Genomic DNA, 10,001 nt, shown 5'->3' with positions numbered 1-10,001 from the left:
ATAATGTGTGTGTGTATATAGCATGTGCAGATACCAGATTTTAGGTAAAAACTGAAATAGATGAATTGCCAATTAATTTATTATTGTATTCCTCAATTAATCAATGAACTCTTTTTTTTTAAACAAATGTCAAAGAAACTTGAGATGTTTTCTTGTTCCTTCATGTTTTCAGCGCTCAGACCGAGGTCTAAAATATCTTCTGTTCACCATCATATAGCATAAAATATTTCATTTGAGAAACTGCACCCAGAAAATTGTTGTTAATGTTGTAAGATCTAAAGTTGCTAAGCATGCTATATTTGTATCAAATATCAACTCACTGATGGATTACTGAATCATTTACTCCTGGTTCTAATGCCTAGATTCATGCTCGGTTGGCCTTAATTGTTGTAATGCCTTCATATTCCCATTTCCAGATTTTAGCACTTAGTTAATTCAGAACATACAAACTATGAAATGTCACATAAATGATTGTCAAGACTTAGAAAAAAGAGACACTTGTGATTAACCAGAAGCGATCTTTACACTGACAGGTCCCTCTTTCTAAACGTCTACTGAGACTAGCCATCTCCCACCCTGACTTCAGCTTCACTTTGCCGGAATCGTGTTATTGTTTCATCTCGGAATACGTGCTGCTTCCCTAAACAAGCATTACTCTGACATGACTCAAATGTACCCTTGATGAAATGGCAGTCTCTCAGGTTCAGACCAGTTCCTGAAAGAAATTATGTCATCATTACAACAAGTGACACAGAACAAATCTTCCTTTCTATGAGGCACTTTGTTCTGGCCTGTGAATGTCCACAGACGGCTGCTTGGAGAAGGCGCGTTGATCACTTCTCACAGAATAGCCTGCGTTTTTCTGCAGCCCACAGAGAGAAATTGGTGGCATTTTCCCTCCAACACCCAAGCTTTTCCCATAGCCCCCGGAGCAAAGTTGCCCGTCGCTGGTTTTAGGTCAGCGTGCAGTGTGACTGACTGGTGCTCTCACAATAACTCTGGCCAACGTGTGTCATGATAATCCCTTAGTTATGCAAATCTCCCCGTCTAGAGTCATTTGTGATGAGTTTGAAAGTAAAGAAGGCAGCACAATGTAGGTCGCTATCTTGTCCCGATTTCTCCACATTTGTCAAATGAGGCTGAAATGTCATGTTAGCAGCACTCCAGTAGCTGTGGATTAAAGCCTCTCTGAGCTCAAACTACAACCTGATCAAGAGACTACCACAAAGCACACAAACTGTCTGGGACGTACATTTTTGCCGCCAGTTTTATGAATTAATGTAAACTAGACATAAGGCAAGGATAGAGGGATATTGTTATCGTCTTAACCAGATTAACTATAGTCTGCTTGGAGTGAATAAACATTACTAGAAAGTGTGTCAGGCTTTTCAGAGCAGTAAGCGCAAGGCAAGAGCTTCAGACAATAACACAGGGGTCATTAGCATTGCATTAATTTGGCCAACTGAGCAGGCAGCGAAAGTGTGCAGTCAAGGCATGTGTGTCTGGGTGTATGTATGAGTGAGAGTGTCTGGGGATGAGCAGAGGAGGGGATGAGGAGGAGGAGGGGTGTTGTTGCATGATGGTGAGTTCCCCCTTTACTGAAGCTTTGACCAAGGGGCAGACAGACGGGGGAGGAGGAGGTGGAGTGGGAAGACAGGATTGTGTGAAAATATGTTTGGGGGTTTTTCCAGCAAATGAATTGTTTTGACTGGTGGAAAAATGGTGTGAGATGAATTCTGTGAAATCTCAGGGGGGGCCTATCATAATCAGATTCAGTCCCATGAAGGGAAATTAGACTCAGCAAAGTGATTGGTCAGTCAAAACAACACAGAGTTGTGACATAAATATGACGGGAATCAAACATGTGGGAAGCAAATCAGCTTATGAGGGATTGTGCGTGTATCCAGACAGCGATTTCATCAACACAGGACAATAAAAAGCAGCTGTCAAGTACAGTAGAGCTGTCTATCTATCTGTGGGAATATCCACTATATCTACACCATGTGATATGTGATGATCGAAGCAAAAAAGATCAAGTCCAAAGACAATATTCGCAAATAAGTGCCAATGATTTGTTTTGTGTGTTTTTCCCCTCAGCATCTTTAACGCGTCACGGTACGTGTCAACCCTTTGATTTGACAGTCGTTCACCGGAATATGTCCCACACCTTTTCACCCTCTCTCTGACGATCACCTAACACGTAAAATATCACCCAGAACAGCGCGGCGTGTTATTTAAAATAAACCACTCCTGCACACTCCCACCCCCCGAGAAGGAGCTAAAAGAGGGGCAGTTTTCTATCGGCATCCTTCCAACGTGCCACAAAACTCCTGTCAGTGAACTGTAAGCCACACGACACGTGCTTATTATGAATGGTCTAATTTAGCTCACCTTACCTCCTCCCTGGGCGGTGAGAAACACAAAACCCCTTCTGTGTCTTCAGCCTCCCGCGACAGAGCGAAGCCGTGAGCTGCGGTTATTCACGTGGAGTCCCCGCTCAGAGCGCCGAACCTCTTGCACTTGAGTCCGATGCCTCTCTCAGCCACCGGTCCTCTCCTCTCTCTCTCCCACCAGTTCACCGACATACAAACACACACACAGGCGGGGGCGCGCAGCAGCACCCGGAGGCGTGCGCACGCCCATTGCGCGCACTGCAGCGCCGCTGCTGATGTATGGTGGCCTAAAGGCAGTGAACCATTCCAGAAAACTGTCATACAAATACATACAATAGTGCTTTACCCCTCCTGAAGCCTCAAAATCACAGATGGACAACATCTGGACAAGCTTCTTTTTTTAAAGTTTTTCTTTTAATATAAAAAAGCCAGACTGTATATTTTAAAGGCCAAACGATGATCCTTTTTATTATTATCTAACAGCGGGGAGTGGCTTTTTCATTTAACTGTTTTCTCGCTGTTTGCTTTAAAAAAGCGCCAAGTACAAGAAAAGCTCAACACTGAAATACGTACATTTTATCCATTAATCGGGCTGAAAAAAAAAAGATTACGTTTAAATAAATTAAAAAAAAACTAAAGTCTGATTCTATTAGTCAAATATAAGTGCTTTCACCTTTCAGGGAATTCCATCTGTTCTGGAAACTAATTGCTTAAAGACAGTTGCATGTTCTGAAGCATGACAGTTTTTCCTGCAGGCAGGTTTGCGCTCATAACCATATAGCAGCAGCACGTGGGATCAACTGAGACCTTTGCCGGATGAGGTCATGTGACGTTAAAAGGCACACTTTTATCTCAGACTGCTCTCTTCTATCACTGCACATTACACACATGCATTATCCGAGGCTTAGCAATGGTATCCATCTGCAGCCGTGGAATCACACAAAGAGTAAGTGACGTAGTTTTTACGCGGATAAGCCCGGTTTTGGCAAAGAGACAGTTTGTGGTCTGCCATGCAGGAGCCGGTTGACTGAGATTAGCTAAAATTAGGTTGTGGCATAAGATGAAAAGGGGTTTATAACGTATATGTGAAATCACCTGAGGGAAAAACCTCCAATTATGATCGTAAAAAGCTTAAAGAGCTACAGAATCACCTTTAAGCTTGAAAAGCGCAAGTCCCCCACCGCAGTACACTATTTTCCAACTTAGCTCGCATCCCCTCTTTAGTTATATGCGAAGAGTTTCTTTGATTTGCTTATAAAGTGTTAGAAAAAGACAGAAAACTGAGGCGTGATTCCCCAGTGGGAAACGCTCCAATATCCTCCCCGTCATCATCTTAAGGGGGCCAGGGAATTCTCACCAACATTTGCCTCCCCACACGGGGAAAATACTGTAATTGTCATTGCCTCTTATTTAAAACTGCCTCCAGACATGTCTGCATACGTCTTGAATCTCATTAAAATATTCTCTTAATTTCCCCCATGCACATTATCTGTAAAATACTCAAAGGGATTTTCACAAGTTCAAGGATACAGCACCACAGAGGCAGAGTATATAACACTTTGAAAGTTGCAAAGTGAACGCCGTCAAGGCTTTGTGTTGAAAAGCAAAACCCATTAGAGGAGACGCTGTGTCTGCCTCACTGGCATCGCCAATTACGGTGCCTTTTACTACAGTGGATCCTTGAAGTCCTCTGCTCACTCAGATGCAAAACTTTACGGCACAGATACTGTGCGGGAGAGAAAGTCATCTCTCTCCGTGTTTACGCCACTATTATTCTTTATTCTGTACAGATCAAACCGTGCATGGCACCAACAAGCCAACCATGAAACGATGTTGTCCACATCAGAGGTAATTATTAACTCACACAGCTTGAACACAGGTCAGCAGCCCAAATCCTATAGGAAAACACAGCAGTTTAAAAAACAGCATCAGACATCAGATGCTCCATTTTTTCCAAAGTTTTCGAACTTATTCACAATTTGTAAGTGTAGTCAGTGCCAGTGCTTCAAATAGGGTGTGACTGAATGCAGTGCAGTGGCATTTGTTTGCACTGGTTTGGTTGTTCTCAGGTTAAAGCTGGGATATTAATATATTATGTGATTGGTCCTTATCTGGGAATGAACGGGGAAATTTATATGATTTGTTATTGCTGAAATAAATGTTACTTATTCATTTATTTCCACTGGATATTTTTATTTTAAATTTCAAGTAAGTTGTTGACCGTCATATAAAGAGCCGATGAACCCCTAACACTGTTCCTCTGCTCGGTGTATTGGCTGTGCATCACTCTATCAGCTGCTTTTTTCCCCTTTCAAAACATTGCTATCATGTTTTTGCAATTGAGCAGCTTAAATCGTATCTTAACATCATTCGTCGGCTCCAAAACTAATTAAGTACTAATGAGCTGGGTTTATTAGCTGCAGATAAATGTGAGGTGTAATTGAGCAGCAGCCACTTGGAGGATAAACTGTTGTTACATGAAAGCAAAGATGAGAGAAGGCAGTATCTGTCGAAATCTCCTCAGGATCCATTTCGGGTATAGACCAAAGAAACATATTCATGTTTACAGTCTGGAGGTTTGGCCAAAGGTGCAAAAGAAATCAAATTACTGATGTAATTACAGCTGCGGGACAAGTTCATGAGTCAGAGCTGTTTACATCAGGGGAGGATGCATTTCCTCTCTGTCTGCTGTGTAATTACATTGCATGACTTCTCTGTATTGAGAGGGAGCAGCCTTTAAAGCCTGTCTAACCATGTTAATACACAGGGGGCAAAAACCTGATGGGAATTCACAAATACAACATAGGGACAACCTGTGGATGTTAGTCTTCATGTGACTTCATGGCCATTCAATATGGTGTTCTGGATTTCCCATTAGAAAGCTACCTTTGCTCATTTATCACTATGCTCCTTGTAAAATTAGTAAAATAAGTTGCTGCTGAAATAAAAGAAAAAAAATTCTCTTTGTTGTGGTGACTCCTTTCAGCCACAGGAATGGGTTTTTTAAACTATCTCAAAGGCTAAAGAGGACTTAAAATGGTTTTTAAAAAATCCCTAATAATAATAACAATCATAAAATTAAACGTAAACTTAAAATTCTTATTCTGGGCGTTTAATCCTTATTTATGTTTTACTGTGCCTACGTGCAGCTCTGCTCATCCTTTTTTATCCTTTTTCCTGTTTAAGGCCACCTTCTTTACTTCCCCTCTCATTGATATCACACAAAGAGCCAAGAGTACAAAAAACCCTGAGTTTCAGAAACTGAGTTTTGAGCAGCCTAAGCTTCTTTTTTTTTTTACAGAAATGACTTGTGCATACACTGATCTTATTATCTGAAACTTATTATCTGAAGCATCCACCACTTTAACAGTATACAGTTATGGTCAGTAGTTTTCATACACTCATGGGAATCATGGCATGAACGTCACGGTAAAAGGCTTTTAATGATTTCTTTAAACTGTTTAAATTGTTATTTTTTCCAGGATAGGATACCACATCTTTAATTACATATTTAATGACCTTTAAAAAGAAGAATTGGGTGCACAAATTTGAATTTATTCTCGATATTCCCTAATCCACACAGGGTCAAAGGTAAACACACACACACACCGATATTTGGTTAAATGTCCCTTAGCAGGTTGCACCTTGACAGAAGACTTTTGGTTGCCATCAATAAGCTTCTGGCATAATTCTGGTTGCATACCTGAGCACTCTTCTGGGCAGAATTGGCTGAGTGTATTTAAAGTGTTTGGTTTTCTGATAAAGATCCGGCTTTTAAGCACATCTACATAATGTCAACAGGGCTGAGGTCAGACTGTTGGGAAGGCAATCCCAGCAGCTTAATGCTAGCCTGCTTTATCCGTTTCCAAACCAGTTCGGAATGTGTGTTTGGTATCATTGTGCTACTGGAACACACAGTTGGGTTCAAGTTTCAACCATGTAGCTGATTCGAGGTGAAGTGATCTTGTCAAGTTAAGACAATGTAGAACCTTCAGCAACACTTATTAATAAGTCTGTATATATACACGTCTGGCCTGTGTGGAATACACTCAAATTGTTCTCCCAATTCCCAAAGCTTGTGATGAGTGTATGTAAACGTCTGAGCATAACTGTATATGGCAGACAATAGTAAAAGCATAAGTAGTCAATTTTTACCAGATTCAGTACTTTAATAAAAACAACTAGAGTATAAAAGGCATGCTTAGCTTTAACGATGGGTTGCTGTATGAGCTCTATACCAGACTTGATGTGAAAAGACCTGCCTTGTGAATTTACACCCCCCAAAAAATACCCCAAAACAAAAACAAATCTACTGCTTTTGCCTTTCAGGAATTTAGATGCACTCTAAACTTCTACAATGGGATTTACTTGTACGACTCTTTTTGTTTACATACTAGACGTAACACAAAATCCTTGCTTTCGGTAGAATCTGCATAAGGCGAAAGTAAACAAAACATCAGCAGCTGGTATAGGTGGAATAAGCAGCAAAAGGCTGTTTTTGTACACAGGAATGAACTCGTGCCTTTTCCTCAGACTCAGATACTGCAGAATAGCTCGCTCCCAACACTACAAGCAAAAGGCTGAAATTACTTTAACTATTTAATCCAGGAAGCCAGAGATGATTTACATAGTGATTTTCATGATTGTCTCATTTCTACTTGCAGTGAAAGATGTTTATGAAACTGTTTTTATGCTGTATTCATTCAGCGCCACCATATTGCTTTTATTTGCTCTGCCCTTTTGCTAAATTCTAGATAAAACAACATATTTGAATGACCTATAAGGTGTACCATTTCAGACTACCAGCGACGCTGTTTGTTGTGTCCTCTACATTCCTTGGCCACGGATATGTTTTCATGCGTGTAAGCAGTTGGTGGAGAGCTGTGTCAGAGCACTGTGTTTATGCTGCAGGGAAATGCCATCCATCACTGGCCAGAGCTTTTACCCAGGTGCCTGAGCACAGCCTTGTACAGTCATCTCGTCTCACCTTCTTCTCTGTTATGACAGGCAGCTCAGGGAAAGGCCTTCAAATTATATTCCCATGGAAAATACACTCCTATTTTTAAAAAAAACAACAACATATATTTGAGAGAAAAAAGCGCACACTCACACTGACCACACATATATCTCTCCTCGCACTGCTGCTCAGAAGTTTGGGGTCACATAGAAATGTCCTCATTCTTGAAAAGAAAGTGTGTTTGTTTTACCATGAAAGAACATTAAATTGCATTGAATTAAATGGTTAGTTCACAAAGCCAAGATGTTTTTCCTAATTCAAGTTTATCATGCTAAAATACTAGTGGATCATTAAAAAAAAAACAAAAAAAATCCAGTTATACTGGAACAACTGCAAACTCTTGGCTGAGCTTCTGGAGCATCAGTATTTCTAAGTTATGACTGTAATCTTGAAATGCCAAAACACAAAAAGACTTTGCGTTTGAAAGCCATCACAATATTCCTGTTAAGTATTCTTGGGGAAATGAAGGCTAATCCATGCAGGAAATTGACATCAAACTGAAGATTTCATACAATGATGTGTGCTCTTCACTGAGCTGTGCCAATTGGCTAGAACAGAATGACATGAATAGAAAAAGAATGGGGAGGCCTCGGTGAACAACTGGGCAAGAATAGACAAGGAACGGGAACCTCAGACGATGCTGGTCCTTTAGGCAGGATTGGAAAGAAAAAGCCATATCAGCGACCGGCCACTGAGAGAAGTGATTAAGGCCGGCCAGCGAGTCCAGATACTGGGAAGAAAGTGTTACTTACACACACAGATCTAAGTTAGAGGCATTTGGGCCAAACAAAACACCATCTGTGAGATGCAGAACAAAGGAAAAGATGCTTTAGGGTTACTTGAGTTCATCTTTCAAGCATGGTGGAGGAAATGCAACAATTTGGCTGCAGTAATGTGTGAAATCTGTGCGGGATAAAAGGGATCTGAAACCAGGGAACAGCTTGTGGGAGGCACTTACATGATCGAGGGTTTAAATGTCTCCAGATCTCCTCACCAAACTCACAGCTAGGATGGGAGTGCAGAATTGTGTTAGAACAATTCTTTAAGTTACATGTAAAGAAATAAACTACTCCTATATTAAAATATATATCCAGTTCACGTGTTTCCATGGAAAATGTGAAATTTTCTGTTTGTGACCTGAAACCTTTGAGAGATACTGTATTATGTGCCCAAGTAACAATTTTTCAAATCAGAATGAGCTAATCAAGCCAAGCACCCTGGACAGTGAGCCAAGAAAGTGGGGGGTGAATATCACTTCAGATCTCTGCAGTCGTAATTACGCAGTCGTTGAGTACTTGATAGCCTCTTCCCTCCACCTCCTCACTTCCTGGGATGAAGTAAAGAGAAACTGCGGCTTTCCTCCGATCACAATAATCTAATCTTCATACAATTAGGAGGCAGAATGCAGCGCAGTTCAGTAGTGGGTTTTAATTACACTCTCAAACATTCTTTACACGGGACGTACAAGAGATGAGTGGAATTATATTAATCTGGGTTATATCTGTGTTGGCTGCAAGCCCTCTGGGAGTAACCGACACAATGTCGTATCAGTAATACGGTACGTGACCAGATTAGGCGCCGAAATGGACGCCTGCAATGCATTTATGTGCAGCAAAAGTAGCAGCGTACGAAAATCATTTTACATCCCAGCCAATCAATAGGCAGCCATCTGTTTTAATCCAGCCCATCAGATAAACCCTGTGTGATTTCAACAAACGGTACAGTGCAGTAGAGTCGGGACTAAAACACAGCACTTCAAGGTGGAAAGGGTGAAAGCGGCTTTTGAGAACAGGCATCAAAGGGAAAGAGGGCACACTAAAGACAGAGGAGAAAATGTGAGTAGCCTGCAGGGATTCCAGAAAACTGAACAATAAAAGCACACAATGATAAAAGCGCTTGAAACAACTGAACTAAAAATACTCTGCGGTTTAGATAACACATAAAAATTCACGCTTTGTGACAGTGAGGCTCTAGCTGGATCCTTATCACAATTTACATACACGTGACAAAAAAAACAACATAAAAAACCCTTGACCCCTAGGGCCTCTCTGTTAGGCTGTGTTGGTTTTTTTTGCAGGTTAAACATACTGCAGAGACTTTGAGATGATGAAGATGGCTGTGCGGATGCAAGTTATCTATGATAAGAATGAAAAACTGTAGAAAATATTCTTTAACAGCCAGAGGACATTTTGGAGTCTTAAACAGCACTTCATCAACAAAATACCAACTGAGTGACGTGTACAATTAATCCCAAAGCCCACTGAAGCTGCTGTGGTAGCCTAGCACCTTACTAACACACTGAGGTGTTTTCCCCATAGACATCTTTATTTTTTATCATCATATGTAAATTGTACTGACATACTTTATAGCTCTGTAACGCTTCATGTGGGCCCCTCGTGTATCAGTGTTACTCTTATCAAAATACAATTACACAGTTTAGCAGTAGCTGTATTTGTTGTGCAAATTTTAGTTATTAATTTTAGACTTTTTTTCTTAACAATGCAGTTTTACAAGTTATACATTTACTCAACAACACATGAAGTCCATCTATATATCCATCTATCTATCTATCTATCTATCTATCTATCTAT

At 40.7% G+C, this 10,001-nt stretch overlaps 1 protein-coding gene across 2 annotated transcripts in view; it reads right to left on the bottom strand.

Annotated features, from left to right (window-relative positions):
* Positions 1 to 2,632, bottom strand: part of LOC102192473 (neuronal cell adhesion molecule-like) — a 74,342-nt gene extending 71,710 nt beyond the window's left edge. For both annotated transcript variants that reach the window (XM_005728144.2, XM_005728145.2), the window contains exon 1: positions 2,397 to 2,632. The gene's annotated coding sequence lies outside the window, so the exon portion shown is untranslated. The remainder of the gene's footprint in view (positions 1 to 2,396) is intronic.
* Positions 2,633 to 10,001: the final 7,369 nt, after the last annotated feature.

This window comes from Pundamilia nyererei, unplaced genomic scaffold (assembly GCF_000239375.1).
Source record: "Pundamilia nyererei isolate P.nyererei 1_Seehausen unplaced genomic scaffold, PunNye1.0 scaffold00027, whole genome shotgun sequence".
In the NCBI taxonomy this organism is placed as follows: Eukaryota; Metazoa; Chordata; class Actinopteri; order Cichliformes; family Cichlidae; genus Pundamilia; species Pundamilia nyererei.
Note: the sequence above shows the minus strand (reverse complement) of the source record. Positions and strands in the feature narration are given on the sequence as shown.